General features: G+C 43.3%; 1 protein-coding gene across 1 annotated transcript in view; it reads right to left on the bottom strand.

Annotated features, from left to right (window-relative positions):
- Positions 1-20,427, bottom strand: part of ARG2 (arginase 2) — a 39,732-nt gene that overhangs the window by 17,149 nt on the left and 2,156 nt on the right. The gene's annotated exons all lie outside the window — the stretch shown is intronic.

Genomic DNA, 20,427 nt, shown 5'->3' with positions numbered 1-20,427 from the left:
ATTTAGTCCTCCCCATAACCAATAAGAAATAAAAGAACTAAAGTGATCAGCCTGGTGGTTAAGTGACAGAACTTGAGGAAAAAGCTCAAGTCCAATCATGGAATATAGGATTAGGCTTTGATAAAAAACAGTACTAACTTGGCTCACTATTGTTTACTTACCAGAATAAAGCTTCAGAAAGCCTAAAAAGGAACCTTAAGAGCATCAGGCAGTCTTAAAAGCAACACTCTCCATGACAGAGAGACTGAATTTCATAAAAGGATTTTGGTCATTAAACGTGTAACTGTGGAGTGAATCACCAGATTAATTCACAGGCTGGATGGTGTGTTCCAATTCCTTGCTTGCGAAACAGCCTTCTGCTTACTCAGTTTCCCAGCAGCCCTCATACCAGCAAGAGGACTTCCTCTTCTGACAGTGGATGTCAGAAGGACCGTTGCTCACTATAATTACGCACAGATGGGCATTTGGGTTAATACATCATGGTTAGCATCAGTCTCTGGGTGTGAAAGTCTGATAAACTCTGCTGCACACTTTAAGACTTCTGTTCCTGGATCCACAAAGCTGAGGACCAGTCCCCTTGAAGGGATTAATACCTTGAGGGCCCTGACTGAGTGGCCCACCCTGTATGACTCCCAACTCTGCTCCTGGATTTCCACAATAAGGTCCAAGTAAGGACTAGAGACAGTGAATGCTAAAGAAGTGAAAGGAAATTCAGGGAGGATCGGGTAGACAAGGATGGGCTTCTACAACAAGTGAATTTTGTACCAGAAAATTTTGTTATTTTATTGTTGTTTTCCTTCCTAATTGACCATGGAAATTTTTGTAAAATCGAATGGTGAGAGTCCCTTATCCCATTCCCCAAGTTTGACTACTCTGTCCTTGTAGACCTTTATGCCTAAACAAAATCCATGGTATTCTTTGTTTTTTCAGTTCAGTTCAGTTCAGTTGCTCAGTCATGTCCAACTCTGCGACCCCATGAACCGCAGCACGCCAGGCCTCCCAGTCCATCACCAACTCCCGGAGTCCACCCAAACCCATGTCCATCGAGTGGGTGATGCCATCCAACCATCTCATCCTCTGTCGTCCCCTTCTCCTGTCCTCAATCTTTCCCAGCATCAGGGTCTTTTCAAATGAGTCAGCTCTTCGCATCAGGTGGCCAGACACTTCACACATTTGCACATCATCCTTGCATACGGACTGTGCTAATCTCTGAATTGTTCCAGTTTTTTAGTATATGTGCTGCTGAAGCAAGCACCATAATATTCTTTTTTTAATAGATTTTTTTTTTAACACCCAAAACATTTAGTATTGGGGTATAGTCGATCAACAATGTTGTGATCGTTTCAGGTGTACAATGAAGGGACTCAGCCATACATACACATTAGATTGGTTTCTTGTTCATTTAAGTATCCAGGGTTCGATATTCTAGGTCAGCAAGCAGCTTTCCTCTATATGATTCAGAAACCAGACTCCTCCTGGCTCGTGGGTCTACCACACTTCAGAGCTTGTCATCTTGTATGGCTAAGGTTAAGTCTCCCCAGGTTCAAGGCAGGTGGAGAGGGAGAAGGTGCTAAGAAGGCACACCTCTGCTTTTAAAGGCGCCAGCCTCGAAGTGGCACATCATTCCTGCTCAGATGGCACTGGCCAGCAAATGAGGTTTTCACATCCAGAAGAGGATGAGACTGGATTCTGGCAGACAGCTAAATCTGTGCCACAGTGAATACTTTCTGATTCCACTACCATAATCTTTAAGTGATTAAGAACTCAAAATGTGAAAGCTTATGTTGCTGATCTTAACTGTTCTAGTTCATTGCAGAGCTGAATCAGTGAGGGGACCATGCCATCCTGATGCAGCTTTCTCCTATAATGCCTACTGCACCAGTAGCATTGTAACACCCAAAGGACTAGTGGAACAGAGCCTAAGATTGGTTTCTAAAGAAAATGAGGACCTGAAAGAAGAAATGTATGCCTTGTTCGGAAACAGCTGAACAATTTAATAAGAATGAGATGTCTACATATTGGCGCTAAGCAATATGAGGTTATAGGGAACATAAATTATGACCCATAGGCTGTTTTTTGAGGTGTAGAAAGGTTGATGGGAGGTTAATTTTTTTTGTTAAGAGCAGGATGAACTGAGTAAAGTTAAAGCAATTACTTTGAGTGCTAATGGCAAATTTTCTGGTTCAAAAAACAAGAAATGGTCTCACCAATTTCAATGAATCTTGGAATAATAGTGAAAACTGCATATTATAACATGGAATAGCTACCATGCTGGAGGGAGCTCTCTTTTCTCAAATCTTTTGTGCTTCAGGTCAACTCATCTGCAAGTCTAAATTGGAAGAGACACAATATTCCATTGCTGCTCTTTCCTCTTTTAGAAGGTACTGTAAGATGAAATAAACCCGAAACTTCCAAGGAAGCTCTCATATCAAATAGATCTGGAACCAACTGGAAAGGGCTCTCATTTTTCATTTGCAGCGGGGAAAAAAGTCAAGCCCTCATTGCTTCTCTCCCCAGTGCTGGAAATAAAAATACACTGACTATTACTCTGATCTTTTAGGCCTGGATGTTACCTTTGGCCTTGATAAACCTCTCAGGTTCCATCGGAGTGGAACGAGAATACAAGTGCATCCACAGAATGATGCAACCGGAAGAAATGGAAAGAGCCCTATCTGACCTTAGTAATGTCTGCGAACAGCACTTCTATTTCAGGACCCGCATCACCAGTGAATCCCTGAAAGAAGCCAGTGACAGGAAACAAGGGAAAGGAACAAAACTTGTCTCTCTCTGCCTACCATGTAGTGCTGGCTAGATGCTTTATGGAGAGCTGCTAATCCTCGCTACTTCCTCTGCTGGTATCATCACCCACATACTGCAGAAGAAATTCAGCGGAGGTAAAGGGCACCTAAAGCTCAGAGCATGCCTGACTGCTCCTTTGGTTAGAGATCAGATAAGAATATTATGAGTGAGCAGGCATTTCTACAGCAAAAGGGCACCCCATTCTCTCTGCTGCTCTGCTTGTACTTATAGGTAGCTTTAGCTGCTCCCAAGGCCTCCAGCAAGTCATGAGAGATGGGTCAAGTGGGTTGACACATGGGTGCCGGGGTCCAGCCCCGGTGGATCCAGGGAATTCGAAGGGTGGACGGAGTCGGCGAGGAAAACTTATTTATTTATTAATATAAGATTAGATTAGGAAGAAGTAGTGTAGTAGGAAGATTAAGTGGAGAGAAGAGGCTGATTAACTTGGGTTACATGGAAAACCAATAAAGTTCCAGACAAGGAGCTTGCACTATCTACGTTAGGCCGCCGGCGCCCGTTTGAATATTGGAGAGTGCCCCGCCTTGGGCTCTCTCTCTTAGACATAGTGAGCCTCCACGCCCCAGATGGGAATTCAGCCTGAAATTAGAGTAAAGAGGAGACACGGGGGAAACCAGTCTAGCAACTGGCTCTCCTTCTATTGTCCTTCAAGGCCTTTTATACTTTTGATTATACATAGAGATCAATGGGTAATACAAAATTATGTAGCGTTAGCAGCCCAGACTCTTTCTGTATATCTTTTCGTATACAAAAGGTCTCAGGTGATTTACATTATCTTCTGGCCAAGAGGCTTGTTATCACTTTTTGGCTCTCTTCCTTAATGAATGTTAATTTCGTTTCCCCTGAAGTGTTTTTCTTTAATCTACATCTCCTTAAAGCATTAAAGTTACATCTCTATAGAACAAAGGTGCAGTAGGTTATAACAAAGAAAGTACTTAACTCAAAGATCTAATGTTGCTAATACCAGGTCTACTATTTGTTTTTCTATATACCAACTATGTCTAAAAATAAAGGATATGAAAATTTGGCAGCAAGTATTGGCTCAACAAATGAAACCTTTAATCAGTCCCATTCTAATGATTTTGACTCCTCGGAAGCCCTACATTCCTAGGATGTTTTAAGCTTCCTGTGCCTCCTGCGGTCAGGAGGCCTCAAACAATCACAGGCGCAGCTGTACGAGTCCGGCAGGCAGGCTAGAAAGCCATCAGAGGGGTTTTTGGATTGAAACACGGTTTCAAATGCAGAAGACTAAAGCCCTGAATTGACTTTTTCCAGAGAATGTCAGAAGAGTGGAAAAGCAGGCAGATTCTTATTTTCTGGGGGGCGGATGCTCAGGAAATTCCAGGGGGAAAACCTGAGGTCTGATTAGCCTAGCCATCAGAGCTCTTGCCGCATGACCTTGTCACGGGTGGAATTCCTCACGCTGGCTCCCAGCACATGGGTGAGTATGCCAAGCCACAGGGAGCCTATTGGCAGAATATTAGACTTGGAGTAAAGCTAAGAGTCTGTTGTTGTGCTGTTGTTTAGTCGCTAAATGGTGTCCAACTCTTAGCGACCCCATGGGCTGTACCTGCCAGGCTCCTCTGTCCAGGATTTCCCAGGCAAGAATACTGGAATGGACTGCCATTTCGTCTCCAGGGGATCTTCCCATCCCAGGGATTGAACCCATGTCTCCTGCTTGGCAGGCAGATGAGCCACCTGGGAAGCCCGAGAGTCCATTAGTGAACAGTTTTTTGAACTGTCCTTGAACAGGATGAGTGCTTATGATTTGTCAGGAATAATGAGTCAGTGAAACGCGCAGAAAAACAAAGACTGAGTTCTCATTTGGTGCCAAGAGAACGCTGGTGGCTCTTAAAGTTACAGATTCATATATTGTACATGGCAGATTTCATCCCACAGAAAGGGAATTCCTGGTATTTTAAAAGGACTGCACCTGCTAATTCTTAGAACCTCAAAGTTGTACCTAGAAGACCAACTTATTGAAAAAAGTTACAATGCTACTCTAAGACCACAGCTGAGGAAGGCCAGGGAGAGTGGCACAGGGCGCTCAAGGATGGAAGGTTAATCCCAGCATCCAGGCTGGTCACTTCAGACATGTCCATCTAACACATACCGGACTTAATCTCAAGATCAGCTGATATAGACATGGTGTTACTAGATCCTGGTATCTGTGCGTGACTATGATCCTGGTATAAAAAACTCCAACACAAAACAAGCTTGAAAGTTTGGCTCAAGACATGTAATAAGAGATGACTTGCAACACCATTTTTATTATATTATATTCATATTTATATTGTTTCCTGCTAATTGGTTTTCCAGCTACATATGAACTTCTTGCCAAAGAAGAACAGGGCATCACTTGCTGAGAATAGGCTGAGTAATGCATGCCCCTCTGTACCCAACCCACCACTAGACCATTCAGGTATGATCTAAATCAAATCCCTTATGATTATACAGTGGAAGTCAGAAATAGATTTAAGGGCCTAGATCTGATAGATAGAGTGCCTGATGAACCATGGAATGAGGTTCCTGACATTGTACAGGAGACAGGAACCAAGACCATTCCCATGGAAAAGAAATGCAAAAAAGCAAAATGGCTGTCTGGGGAGGCCTTACAAATAGCTGTGAAAAGAAGAGAGGCGAAAAGCAAAGGAGAAAAGGAAAGACATAAGCATCTGAATGCAGAGTTCCAGAGAATAGCAAGAAGAGATAAGAAAGCCTTCTTCAGCGATCAATGCAAAGAAATAGAGGAAAAGAACAGAATGGGAAAGACTAGAGATCTCTTCAAGAAAATTAGAGATATCAAGGGAACATTTCATGCAAAGATGGGCTCGATAAAGGACAGAAATGGTATGGACCTAACAGAAGCAGAAGATATTAAGAAGAGGTGGCAAGAATACACGGAAGAACTGTACAAAAAAGATCTTCACAACCCAGATAATCATGATGATGTGATCACTAATCTAGAGCCAGACATCTTGGAATGTGAAGTCAAGTGGGCCTTAGGAAGCATCACTACGAACAAAGCTAGTAGAGGTGATGGAATTCCAGTTGAGCTATTTCAAATCCTGAAAGATGATGCTGTGAGAGTGCTGCACTCAATATGCCAGCAAATTTGGAAAACTCAGCAGTGGCCACAAGACTAGAAAAGGTCAGTTTTCATTCCAATTCCAAAGAAAGGAAATGCAAAAGAATGCTCAAACTACCCCACAATTGCACTCATCTCACACGCTAGTAAAGTAATGCTCAAAATTCTCCAAGCCAGGCTTCAGCAATACATGAACTGTGAACTCCCTGATGTTCAAGCTGGTTTTAGAAAAGGCAGAGGAACCAGAGATCAAATTGCCAACATCCGCTGGATCATGGAAAAAGCAAGAGAGTTCCAGAAAAAACATCTATTTCTGCTTTATTGACTATGCCAAAGCCTTTGACTGTGTGGATCACAATAAGCTGTGGAAAATTCTGAAAGAGATGGGAATACCAGACCACCTAACCTGCCTCTTGAGAAACCTGTATGCAGGTCAGGAAGCAACAGTTAGAACTGGACATGGAACAACAGACTGGTTCCAAACAGCAAAAGGAGTATGTCAAGGCTGTATATTGTCACCCTGCTTATTTAACTTCTATGCAGAGTACATCATGAGAAACGCTGGACTGGAAGAAACACAAGCTGGAATCAAGATTGCTGGGAGAAATATCAATAACCTCAGATATGCAGATGACACCACCCTTATGGCAGAAAGTGAAGAGGAGCTAAAAAGCCTCTTGATGAAAGTGAAAGAGGAGAGTGAAAAAGTTGGCTTAAAGCTCAACATTCAGAAAACGAAGATCATGGCATCTGGTCCCATCACTCCATGGGAAACAGATGGGGAAACAGTGGAAACAGTGTCAGACTTTATTTTTGGGGGGCTCCAAAATCACTCAGATGGTGACTGCAGCCGTGAAATTAAAAGACGCTTACTCCTTGGAAGGAAAGTTATGACCAACCTAGACAGTATATTCAAAAGCAGAGATATTACTTTGCCGACTAAGGTCCATCTAGTCAAGGCTATGGTTTTTCCCGTGGTCATGTATGGATGTGAGAGTTGGACTGTGAAGAAGGCTGAGCGCCGAAGAATTGATGCTTTTGAACTGTGGTATTGGAGAAGACTCTTGAGAGTCCCTTGGACTGCAAGGAGATCCAACCAGTCCATTCTGAAGGAGATCAATCCTGGGATTTCTTTGGAAGGAATGATGCTAAAGCTGAAACTCTAGTACTTTGGCCACCTCATGCGAAGAGTTGACTCATTGGAAAAAACTCTGATGCTGGGAGGGATTGGGGGCAGGAGGAGAAGGGGACAACAGAGGATGAGATGGCTGGATGGCATCACGGACTCGATGGACGTGAGTCTGAGTGAACTCTGGGAGATGGTGATGAACAGGGAGGCCTGGCGTGCTGCAGTTCATGGGGTCGCAAAGAGTCGGACACAACTGAGCAACTGAACTGAAGTGAACTGTACCCAACTCATGTCAACCCTCCAGGCACTTCTAGACCATGGTGAGGCAGCCAGCTCAGCTCTCTCGGGCAGATCTTCAGTGGACAGATGGCAGCCTGATTCCAACACAGGCAGGGGCAGAGAGAAGAGGAGGGTTCCTCTGGCTTCACAAGTCACTGCAACATAACCAACTTTCCCTCATTCCAAACAAGACTGTTAACCTTCTCTGAGAAAAAGGTCTGTTGTTAACATGCTGACAAGACCTCAAGCTACTTCACTATCTAACCACAGAAAGAGATAGCGACAATCCCTGGGGCTAAAATAGTGCTCTTGAGAATATGTGGTCTTTTATCTTTTTAAAATTCTTGATGCTTCACCTTGTTCCAGGAAGGACTGAAAGGGCGGGTGACTACTAAGGCTCTGCCAGTGAACCAGTCCAGATGTGTAGCTCCCTGCCCCAGACCTGGGCTAGCACCCCGGCTGGTTTCCCAAGGAAGCTCCACAAACCAGACGGACCACATTCCACACTATTCTAAAGCACAGTGCATGGAGACCAGGTGGCCAGGATGGTTCATGTGGTCACAACAGATGCAAAGGAAAGAATCACTGTCCTCTGGCCCCTGACCCCCTCAGAAGAGTCAAGATCTCTAACCAAGTTCAGTCTCTAAGTGTGTCCCACTCTCACACAGTTGTTAGTTAAAATAAGGAGACAAGGAAAAGCCTACACACACTAAGGGTTACGTTGTATTAGTTCAACTTGATGAGGCATCTTTGTGGTTTTTCTCTCCACCCTACCCTTTTCTCACAACAGATGGTGTAATTTAAGACTTCCCCAAACTTGTTTGTAGTATGATTATGTCATTTTGAGAAGAACAAGAGTTTTCGGTGAGAAGTAGCAAATACACATAGGCCCACTGATTTCTCATCACAATGGCTCCTAAGGAGTCCAGCTCTCACACACAGTTCAAATTTTCTAGTTTCCCTATAAAAGAATTGAAAGGCACAGCCAATTTCACTTGGGACACTGATTCTCCAAAAGCCCTAACCACAATGCAACACCCCACTGTGACTCAATTCTCAGTCACACAGGAAGGCATTTTCTACTTCTTTTCCTATTCTGTAATTCTGGTTTCTTGGAATAGAGGAGGGAGCCAGAAAGATGCTATCTTCTCATCAAATCTTAGCATTACTACATCTATTACAGGAATACATCCTCCCTACCAGCTTGCTCATTAATACAGAGGACAAGTAAATTTATTCAAGGACTAAATTATTTAAACTAACCACAGTAATCCCTTAGGTTCTAGGTCTCTGAACGGTACTGTCTTGGATATGAAAGGAACAATGCCACTTCCGTCTAAAGCAACTAGAGGTCAGTCTTACTTGAAACAGTCATCATTGGATACTCAGGTTCTAGATTAAGACCAAGCATGTTTCAAAAAAGGAGGCAAAAACTGGCCATCGCTGCTTACCAACACTTAGTGTGACTAAGTTCATCCAACTGGTAGCCCAACACCTTGTAAGAATTAAACAATTTGATACACGACAGATATATAGATTAATATACATAATCTGATAATATATCAATTTGATATATTATCTATTGTCATACTTTTTTAAAATCTGGGAAACCAGGGGGCTTCGGAGGAGCAAACCATTTGGAGAGAAAGGAAGTTGTGATCCAGGAAAATCCCATGGGTCACGACAGGAATGAAGTTCCAGAAGACAGGCAGAATGCTTCGCCCCATTTCTTCCTTCAACAAAAGCTGACTGTGTGCTGACTGTGCGCCTGGCTGCAGCCTTCAGGGTGCTCACAGCCTGGTCAGAAGACAGGCAGGGAAAGCACAGACCGCTGCTAATTGTGATGATGCTGTCATATACAGGGTGTGATGGGAAGAGTCATGAGAAGGTGCTGACTCAGACCCAGGATAAGCCAAGAGGGCATTTCAGAAGAGTCGGTATCTGAATCTTGAAGGTTTTAGTCAGGAATAAAACGAGAAAGGCTTGCCAAGCAGAAAAGGCACATAATGCTTTCAACCTTACACAACAATGCCCAGGGACCATCAGGGATGACTGCAGAGAGATGAGGTGGGAAGAGGCAGGGTTCAGGTTCTATATGCAGTAGGAGCTAAGGTTCAAGTCAGGAGGTGACAGATCAAATCTGCACTGTAGATCTGGTGATCTGGTGGCCTCTGGAAAACTGCCTGGCCTGCAGAAGAGCAGCCACCAGAGGGGCTATAAAGACAAGGCGGTGGGAGAGAACTAACAAGATTCCAGCAATACTTAAAAGGGCTATGGGGGAGAAAGGGTTTCCCTCCAGCTTTCTGGCTCTGCTACCACCAGAGGTAAGAAAGCACAGGGAAAGGGGGTAGAGATGATAGTAAGTTCAGTTTTGGATGCACTGACATTGGTGTGTTAGAGACTATCCTGTTGATCATACACAGTTCAGTTCAGTTCAGTCGCTCAGTCGTGTCCGACTCTCTGCCACCCCATGAATCGCAGCACACCAGGCCTCCCTGTCCATCACCAACTCCTGGAGTTCACTCAGACTCATGTCCATCGAGTCCGTGATGCCATCCAGCCATCTCATCCTCTGTCGTCCCCGTCTCCTCCTGCCCCCAATCCCTCCCAGCATCAAACTCTTTTCCAATGAGTCAACTCTTCGCATGAGGTGGCCAAAGTACTGGAGTTTCAGCTTTAGCATTATTCCTTCCAAAGAAATGCCAGGGTTGATCTTCAGAATGGACTGGTTGGATCTCCTTGCAGTCCAAGGGACTCTCAGGAGTCTTCTCCAACACCACAGTTCAAAAGCATCAATTCTTCAGCGCTCAGCCTTCTTCACAGTCCAACTCTCACATCCATACATGACTACTGGATAAACCATAGCCTTGACTAGATGGACCTTAGTCGGCAAAGTAATATCTCTGCTTTTGAATATACTGTCTAGGTTGGTCATAACTTTCCTTCCAAGGAGTAAGCGTCTTTTAATTTCATGGCGGCAATCACCATCTGCAGTGATTTTGGAGCCCCCAAAAATAAACACAGGACTGAGTTAATGGCTCAATTCAATAAGTTAAAGGCTCAACGAGTATTCATGACTGACGACATCACTTTGAATGAAAACATGTCACCTGGTGGCTCAAATGGTAAAGAATCTGCCTGCAATGCAGGAGACCTGGGTTTGATCCCTGGGTTGGGAAGATCCTCTGGAGAAGGAAATGCCCACTCCAGTACTCTTGCCTGGGAAATTCCATGGGCAGAGGAGTCTGGTGGGCTACAGTCCATGGCCCCGCAAAGAGTCACATGTGACTGAGCACAAGAAGCAGAACTGCCAGGAAAAAAACCAAAAAGCTGGACCTGAATTTGACCAAGAATCTAGATTCAGTAACCAGTTGACAGGAAATACAGAGGACAAAGAACATGTCACAGAATGCTACCGGATGCCATCTGCAAAATCCAAGCTGAGAGATTCTACAGACAAATGACCTAGTTTCCTCTACAGATGAACCACAAGTGTAAATCAATTGGGCACTGTGAATCTCAACTGTGCAAAGACAGATACAAACTGAAAATAGACTTAATTATCCCTGTTGAAAATAAGGGTAGACTTTTCCCCTCCCTGTGTTTCAGAATTCCTTTCTCTGTCCTTTTCACATGCAAGTAATATTTACAACTAAATAGGCCTTGTAACCTAGGAATGTTTCCTCAAGGAGCCACTTTTTGAAATGCAAACATCCAGGGTCTCAACCTCCCACTTCTAAGGGCATGGATGGTGGGCTCCTGGCTTCAATTTGCCAAAAAACTACCTCCCACATTAAGATGTGAGATGTTTGTTTCCCCTCCAGATAAAGCCAGTCAACTAAAGTAGTCCCTCCAAGTTCCATGATAAAGTTAGGATGAGCTACATATATTTTTTCCAGTAGTCATTTATGGATATGAGAGTTGGACTATAAAGAAAGCTGAGTACAGAAGAACTGATGCTTTTGAACTGTGGTGTTGGAGAAGACTCTTAAGAGTCCCTTAGACTGCAAGGAGATCAATCCTGGATGTTCATTGGAAGGACTGATGTTGAAGCTGAAACTCCAATACTTTGGCCACCTGATGCGAAGAGCTGACTCATTGAAAAAGACCCTGATGCTGGGGAAGATTGAGGGCAGGAGGAGAAGGGGACGGCAGAGGATGAGATGGTTGGATGGCATCACTGACTCAATGGACAAGAGTTTGGGTAAACTCCGGGAGTTGGTGATAGACAGGGAGGCTTGGCATGCTGCAGTTCATGGGGTCACAAAGAGTTGGACACGACTGAGCAATTGTACTGAACTGAACATGTGATATAACTGTGTGCATGCTAAGTTGATTCAGTCATGTCTAACTCTTTGCAATCCCATGGATTGGAGCCCACCAGCCTCCTCTGTCCATGGGATTCTCCAGGCAAGAATACTGGAATGGGTTGCCATGCCCTCCTCCAGAGGATCTTCCTGACCCGGGGATCAAACCCGCCTGACCCAGGGATCGAACCCGAGTCTCTTCCATCTCCTGCATTGGCAGGTGGGTTCTTTACCAATAGTGCCACGTGGGAAGCCCTGTGACATAAGGTCAACTATCAAAGTCTTCTAACTGGAGGACTAGTTATTAATCTTGAAAACATGGATTGTTCTTGCACCTGCTTGGCTATAGAAAAGAGTAAGATTTCTTTATCTTTGTAATTTTCCAGCAGATTGCCTGATTTAATGCTTATTCAAAAATAAACTGTTTTCCTTCTCTACCACCTTTGTGGACAGGTTCTCAGTTGAGTAATTCTTTTAAATTATATTTCCCTGATACTCTGTATTTGATACTAACTTATTTCAGATGCAGTAAATATTGTAGTTAATTTTAAAGCTTTCTTGAATTTTGAAGAAATACAATGAAATATTTGCAGATGAAAAAATATGATGTCTGTTATTTGCTTCAAAAGGTATGGAGGTGGGATGAGAAACATTGCCAGGTATGGATAATTGGTACTAGGTGAGACATCAAATTCATTATATTTCCATCTCTACTTTTCTTATGTTTGAACACTTCCATAATAAAAAAGTTAAGATACATGGAAGCCAGCTGGTATATAAGTTTGGAGCTGGAAGGAAAGAGAATTTTAAGCGTTGGAGATAAAGCTCTGGAGGCATCAATGTACCAGTACCAGGAAGGCCATGGAAATGGACAAACTGCCAACCAAGGCAGCATAAAGCAAGAGGATCAAGGGCAAAAACCCTGATAAATACCAACATGTAGGCAGCGGAGAATATTGCAAAGAAATCCGAAGAATTAAAAGCAGAAGAGGGTGGTGTCAGTTTCAATAAGGATGGCACGGTTAATAGTGTCAAATATGAATGTTGCAGAATCCACCGTATTAGAAAGTAGGAGGTCAGAGACCTTAGCAAAATCAGTTTCATTGCAGTGATGGCCCAGGACACCAGGTTATAGCAAGGAGATATGTAAAAAGGCAGTGGGGAAGCCAAGACAGTGGCTCTGAAGAGAAGCAAAATATCTGGACAAGGGCTGGAAGGCTAATTTTGGCAGACAGGGGGTGGGAGGTGGGTAAGATTTGCACTGAATTATTGAAGGGACAGGTTAATAGACAGGTGCTGAGAAACAAGGGAAAGAAGGGCTAAGTGCCGGAGCAAGGTCACTCGGGAAGTAGAAAGAGACAGGCTCTAGACCACAGGGAGATGGCATGGCCGAGAATCACTTGTCCAGTATCTGCTCTTCCCTTCCTCCAGAAAGAATTTTATTAATAGCTGAGGCATGACCCCTTAGAATAGACTAAATTCAACATCTTCCTTTCCAACTGGCTGTGGCCATGCGACATACTGGGGCCAAGAGGATAAGCAGCGGCATCCTCCAGCAACGTTCTGGGAACTTCCCTTAAGGGAAAGCGCAGGTTCTCCCTATGCCCGCTTCTTGGTTCATTCTCCCATCCTGCCACCAGAGACGAGGCCACAGCCTTAAGGGACCATTAGATAGAGGCCTTGCTGGTAATACAGCAAGACAAGAATCTAGGTCTGAATGTTAAGGAACTGGGCCTCCAAACCAGCTCTGACTTCTCTCTAGACTCTATTTCCTGGAGAGTGAACTGTTTTTCTTAAAGCACTGTTATTTGGGACTTTCATCACGTGCAATTGTATCTGCCTATCCAGGAAGGACTGGATACCTCATCCTCTAAGGAGTGTCATAACATCTTTGTTGATAACAACTAACTGGGGGGATGATGGGGAGAAGAGCTAGAAGTTAAGGGAGTTCATACTTGAGTTGGAAAAATAGGAGAATTGTGGGTAGGTTTGAAATAGCCATCATAAGAAATACAGGAATTTCAGAAGAAGCTGGAGACCATACCTTTATGATGGTGCCACTCAGCTTATTCAGCCATGATGAACCAAGAAGGCAGCTGACTGCCCCAACTGAGGGGCTAGGTTGTATATGGCAAGTTGTGAAGCTCTCACCTACTTCTACTGCTGACTGTATGACCTTCAGGCCATACTTTTTTTTTTTTCCATTCTCAGCTTTTATTTATAGAACAGTGTGCTAAATAACAAGTTGAAAAATTTTCAAGCATACACCATTATTATGTCCCTAAGAAGTTACAACCTCAAGTGAACTTCTTTGTTCTTATAATATTCTAATTCATTTTCAAATTTTAAGTTGTGGTAAAATACACACAAATTTAAATTATGGTAAAATACACATAAAAATAACCATCTTAATCACTTTTAAGGAGTATTAAGTTCACATTGCTAGGTAACGATCACCACCATCCATCTCCAGAACTCTTTCTTGTAAACCTGAGATTCTGTACCCATTAAACCATCTCTCTCCATTCCCTCTTCTTCCAGTCCCTGAACCACCATTCTACTTTGCCCCTATGAATCTGACTACTCCAGGTACCTCATAAATGGAATCATACAGTATGTCTTTTTGCAACTGGCTTATATCACTTCACATAATGCTCAAGGTTCAACATGTTATAGCATATGTCAATTTCCTTTCTAAGGCTAATTTTCTGTTGTATGTTTGTACCACACTTTGTTTATCCATTCGTCCATTAAGGGACACTTGGTTGCTTCCACCGTTGGGCTCTTATTATGAAGCATGCTGCTATGAATATGGGTATACAAACATCTCTTCAAAACCCTGTTTTTCAATTCTGTTGAATATGTGCCCAGAGTAGAATTTGTAGATCATCTATTAACTATTTTTAGCTTTGAGAAAATGCCATACTCTTTTCCACAGTACCTGAATAATTTTATATTCCCACCAACAGTGCACAAGGGTTCCAATAGCTCCACATCCTCACCAACAACTGTTATTTAGTTTTGATGCTAGCCATCCTAATGTCATAATTTGCTCTTAAGAGTAAGGATCTCTTTAGAGCAAAAGCCTATCACAGTGCTTAGAACATAATAAAGGTTAGCTATCAAACAACTTTGAAATATAAGATGTAAGTTAAATTCTGTGCGGCCTTTTCCTAAGCAGGAAAGATACAGTTATATTAAAAGTTGCCAAATCCCAGTAATGCCTATAATAGATTTGCCTATGTTCAAGCTCATCAGTGATGTGTACTTTTGCCAAGGCATTAGCAAATTACCAATTCCAGAAAAGCTAAACACACTCCAAAAAGAAACCAGGACCCACTAGCAGTCACTCCCCATTCTCTCTCTCCCGAGTCACTGGGAACCACTAATCATTTTCTATATAGATTTGCCTGCTCTGGACATTTCACATAAATGGATTTATACAATATGTGGTCTTCTTCCTTGTTTCACTCAGCATCATGCTGTCAGAGTTTATCCATTTTGAAGCATGAACTGGCAATTCATTCCTTTTTGTGACTCAATATTCCATTTTATGATATCACGTTTTTCTTAAATCTCCTATAAGAACCCAGATTTCTGGCTTTTCTTGAAAAACTGGAGATGAGAGTGTAGAAACGCCCTCCCCTTTCCATAAGGCAACCACTGGAAGGACCTTAGGAGTAGCTTTTTGTTCCCTCAACATTCCAGGCACCTTTCTATCTCAGGGTCTTTACACTTCACTTACTGTACTTACCTTCTTCCTAAAATGCTTTTCTTTCAGATATGCACATGGTTCCTTTCCTTATCTCCCATAGGTCTGCTCACAGGACCCCTTCTCAGTGAAGCCTCCTACCTACATCTGCAATGCTTACCCCATCCCCCAACCCTTACATTCATTTATTTATGTCATTACATCTGACATACTGTATGTTTTAATTATATCAGCTTCCAACCACCCCTTATTAGAATGAGAGTTCCATGATAACACGTATTTCTGTTTTGTTCACTATTGTATTTCTAGTATCTAAAGCTTCAGTCAGTTCAGTTAAGTTGCTCAGTCAACTCTTTGCAACCCCATGAATCGCAGCATGCCAGGCCTCCCTGTCCATCACCAACTCCTGGAGTTCACTCAGACTCACGTCCATCTAGTCGGTGATGCCATCCAGCCATCTCATCCTCTGTCATCCCCTTCTCCTCCTGCCCTCAATTTCTCCCAGCATCAGAGTCTTTTCCAATGAGTCAACTCTTAGCAAGAGGTGGCCAAAGTATTGGAGTTTCAGCTTTAGCATCAGTCCTTCCAAAGAACACCCAGGACTGATCCCTTTAGGATGGACTGGTTGGATCTCCTTGCAGTCCAAGGGACTCTCAAGAGTCTTCTCCAACAGCACACTTCAAAAGCATCAATTCTTTGGCGTTCAGCTTTCTTCACAGTCCAAATTTCACATCCATACATGACTACTGGAAAAACCATAACCTTGACTAGACAGACCTTTGTTGGCAAAGTAATGTCTCTGCTTTTGAATATGCTATCTAGGTTGGTCATAACTTTCCTTCCAAGGAGTAAGTGTCTTCCATCTATTTCCCATGAAGTGATGGGACCGGATGCCATGATCTTCATTTTCTGAATGTTGAGCTTTAAGCCAACTTTTTCACTTTCCTCTTTCACTTTCATCAGGAGGCTTTTTAGTTCCTCTGTAGTGCTTAAATTTTTTGAATATACAAAATAATGAAATTGAGGGTTTCCCTGGTGGCTCAGATGGTAAGAATCTGCCTGCAATGTAGGAGACCAGGGTTCTTTCTCTGGGTCAGGAAGATCCCCTGGAGAAGCGAATGGCTAGCCACTCCAGTATTCTTGTCTGGAGAATTCCATGGAGAGAGGAGACTTGTGGGCTACAGTCCATGGGGTCACAAAGAGTTGGACACGACTAAGTGACTAACACCCGCAGACAGTCACAATGTGAATTAGTGAACTTGTTATAGTTTTTAGTGTCTAAAAGCTGATCCTAAAAATAAATCTATTGTTCAGTCACTAAGTCATGCCAAACTCTTCGTGACTGTGTAGGCTGCAGCATGCCAGACTTCCCTGTCCTTCACTATCTCCTAGAGTTTGCTCAAACTCTTATCTATTGAGTTGGTGATGCCATCCAACCAACTCATCCTCTGTCGACCCCTCCTCCTCCTGCCCTCAATCTTTCCCAGCATCAGGGTCTTTTCCAATGAGTTGGCTCTCCACTGGAGAAGAGAATGGCAAACCACTTCAGGATTCTTGCCTTGAGAACCCTATGCACAGTATGAAAAGAAAAAAAAAAATAAACCTAGAAATGTTTAAGCAGCTTTGATGCATACTTTATATTCGTCGACATTTTAAGTGCAATGAGTTTTGGCAAATATATGTACTCCTATAACCTACACCATGCTTAAGGTACAGAACACTGAATGTAAAATTATTAATAAGTCACAGTTAACACACTAAGGTAGGTCTGTTTACCATAGTCAGGCACGCCTAGAACTTGATGACATTTTCAAGTTTTACGCTTGGGACTTCGCTGGTGGTCCAGTGGTTAAGACTGTGCCTTTCCAATGCAGGTTTGCCCAGTGAAGATACTACTGCAGCTGTCAACTCCACTACTAGCAGGTAGGAAGCACTGCAGTCTGCATGGCTGACCCCATGGACAGAAGCTACTGCCGCAACTGCCGCCACCACGGCCCCTCACAGAATGAAATCTTCACTGCTCCATTCAGAATATCAAGACAAGGTTTAGGGTGGGTGTTTCTATTGGTAGAGCCGAGGTCAAGTGCCCACAACCCTAGTTAGCACAAAAATGAAGTGGAATGTGGATGGAGAGAAGTCTGAAGAGGTAGTTGAGGGTCAAATTATAAAGGATCCTTTTTTGAATATTCTTTTTTAAAAAAAATTATGTATTTTGCTCCACTGGGTTTTAGGTGCAGCATGTGGGATTGTCATTCTTCACAGTGGTATGTAGGATCTTTTAATTTTTATGTGGACCTTTTTACAAATCTCTATTGAGTTTGCTACAATATTGTTTTTATGTTTTTTTTTTGTTTTTTGGGGGGCCACAAAGCATGTGGGATCTTAGCTCCCCTCAGTTCAGTTCATTTAGTCGCTAAGTCGTGTCCGACTCTTTGCGACCCCATAAATCGCAGCACGCCAGGCCTCCCTGTCCATCACTCCCAGAGTTCACCCAAACTCATGTCCATCGAGTCGGTGATGCCATCCAGCCATCTCATCCTCTGTCATCCCCTTCTCCTCTTGCCCCCAATCCCGCCCAGCATCAGAGTCTTTTCCAATGAGTCAACTCTTCGCATGAGGTGGCCAAAGTACTGGAGTTTCAGCTTTAGCATCATTCATTCCAAAGAACACCCAGGACTGATCCCTTTAGGATGGACTGGTTGGATCTCCTTGCAGTCCAAGGGACTTTCAAGAGTCTTCTCCAACACCACAGTTCAAAAGCATCAATTCTTCAGCACTCAGCCTTCTTCACAGTCCAACTGTCACATCCATACATGACCACTGGAAAAACCATCCCCTTACCAAGGACCAAACTGGGGAGGGATGTAATGAATTTTGTTTCCATCCTGTTGAGTTTGAGACATCTGTGACAGTGAGATGGAGCTACTCAGAAGAAAGCTGGAGGAACACTGGGGACATGAGCACTTGAGAGTTGGGAAGAAGAAGAGGATCCCAAAAAGGAGTCCAGGAAGGACCAAGCAATGGGGAGAAGGCTTAGGAGACAGCAGTGTCTTGACTTACGGGATATTTCAGGAGTGAAGTGGTGTATAGTAGAGAGGTCCAGCAAAAAAGAGGCTGACAAACCAGTAAGCTTACTCGGGGTAGTTTCAGTACAGTGGTGGGATGGGAGCCAGGCTGAAGCATCACTATCATACAACTAAATGTGTGATGGCTACCATTCTCTACCAAACATTGAAAGCACACACAGACCCCTGCACTCACATAGCAATCTGTCCCAAACAAACAGCTCTGATATCTCTATGTTTAAACTATCTCCGGCTCTCTATTGGTTCTTGCTTAGGTCTCAACCAGAGATTCCTGCCCTGCTTCTGATGGAGCACCAAATGGGACAAAAGCATAAATGTCCCTCGCCTAGTTGAGGGGAACAATGGCTCCCTGAACTCTAAAACCCTTGGCTGATCTTGGGAGCACGGTTCATTCAGGCTGTCGTCTCAGTGGCTGCCATCACTCCTTACCACAGATGGGTCAAATTACCATAATTACAAAAACAGACACCTCAAACTGTTAGTCTCAGTTTATAACTATCTTACCCACAGAACATTCATTCCCCTTCTGGAGGAAAGAATGCAAATTACCATGACCATAAGCGCTAACTAGAATCAGGAGCAATGGCCCTGCACCTAAGCCTTGTCAGAGAAATTACTTTTTCATTTCTCTCAGGCTCTCTTTATATACTAAAGTGGTCACCCAAGAGAGGAACCACTGAATGGCCTAAGCCCAGGGAAAGGAACAAACAAACCCAGACAAAATCAAATACATTCATTCAAGGGAACAGGAAGTTTAACTGATGCCATGGCAACACCAGCAGCCTGTGACATCAGAGCAGAAGGCAAGGAACAAAGGGATTTGTGAGCTACCTTTCCACGGGTCTTCTCTCCCTTGAAATTTGACTCATGCTGCTTATTTGGTACTGTTTCAGAATAGTGCCATTTAAAACTTCTCTTGGTACTTTTCTCCAGCATCTTCTTGGAGATTAGCCAAACCCACATGCTGGAAATCTGCTGAGTGCCACAATCTTATTAATATGCAATGAGATCCTATTTCAGACTGCTTGTAATACCGGGCTGCCAATCAGCTACAGGGTAAGGACATAAAGTGTAAAACTAAAAATATCTGGAAAAAATTAAAGGGGGGACCAAATAAACTGAAGCTTCATCATTACTTTAGGTTGGAAATTTACACAAGAAGTTTTTGAGCGAGTGGAATTTTTAGGGAGAATGGCTTCCCCAGGTTGGAGTGGAAAAATACCAGGCTCTGTGGCTGGAAAGAAGGTCTACAAAGCATGAGCAAGAGAAGCTGCTATAAACGTTCCCCTCCCCCTCATTCAGCAGCAGCAGCTGGGTATTACTAACCTCCCCTGTAAGAAGCTACAATTGATTCCAGTCAGGAGTCTCTTAAGGCAGAATAGAATGAGCAGGCAATTTTAGCAAAGCTAGGCTCAGTTTATCAGATGGGCTGCAGGTTTACCCATTATTTTAAAATAGCGATTAGCAGAAACTGCTTTCCTCAGTGTAAAAGACACTTTTAAAAAGAAAGAATGTACAGCTGATTCAAAGAGACAGTATCTTCATTTATGGGGTTCCCTGGTGGATCAGATGGTAAAGAATCCACCTGCAATGCAGGAGACCTAGGTTCAATCCCTGAGGTGGGAAGATCCCCTGGAGGAGGGCATGACAACCCGCTCCATTATTCTTTCCTGGAGAATGCCCATGAACAGAGGAGCCTGGTGGGCTATAGTCCATGGGGTCGCAAAAAGTCAGACATGACTGATCGACTAAGTACACACACCTTCATTTATAAGCAGGAAGAGGGGGACGATCTCCTCCCATCAGGTAACTTGTTGACACGTGAAAAGTAAATCTTCTCTCTCATCTTTGGTGGTAAACTTGGAAAGTTATTAAAGTGATCAATTATAGTTCCTTCTTCAGTAGGGTTCTTTATTATTTAATAGAAAAGTTTTCAATATTCAAACCAAGACACTACATCCACATGTAGCCAGAGGTGTACGAACGGCCCCTCAATACAAGGTGATTTC

The sequence above is a fragment of the Budorcas taxicolor genome, chromosome 10 (genome assembly GCF_023091745.1).
Source record: "Budorcas taxicolor isolate Tak-1 chromosome 10, Takin1.1, whole genome shotgun sequence".
Classification (NCBI taxonomy): domain Eukaryota; kingdom Metazoa; phylum Chordata; class Mammalia; order Artiodactyla; family Bovidae; genus Budorcas; species Budorcas taxicolor.
This window is presented reverse-complemented; position numbering and strand designations above follow the sequence as displayed.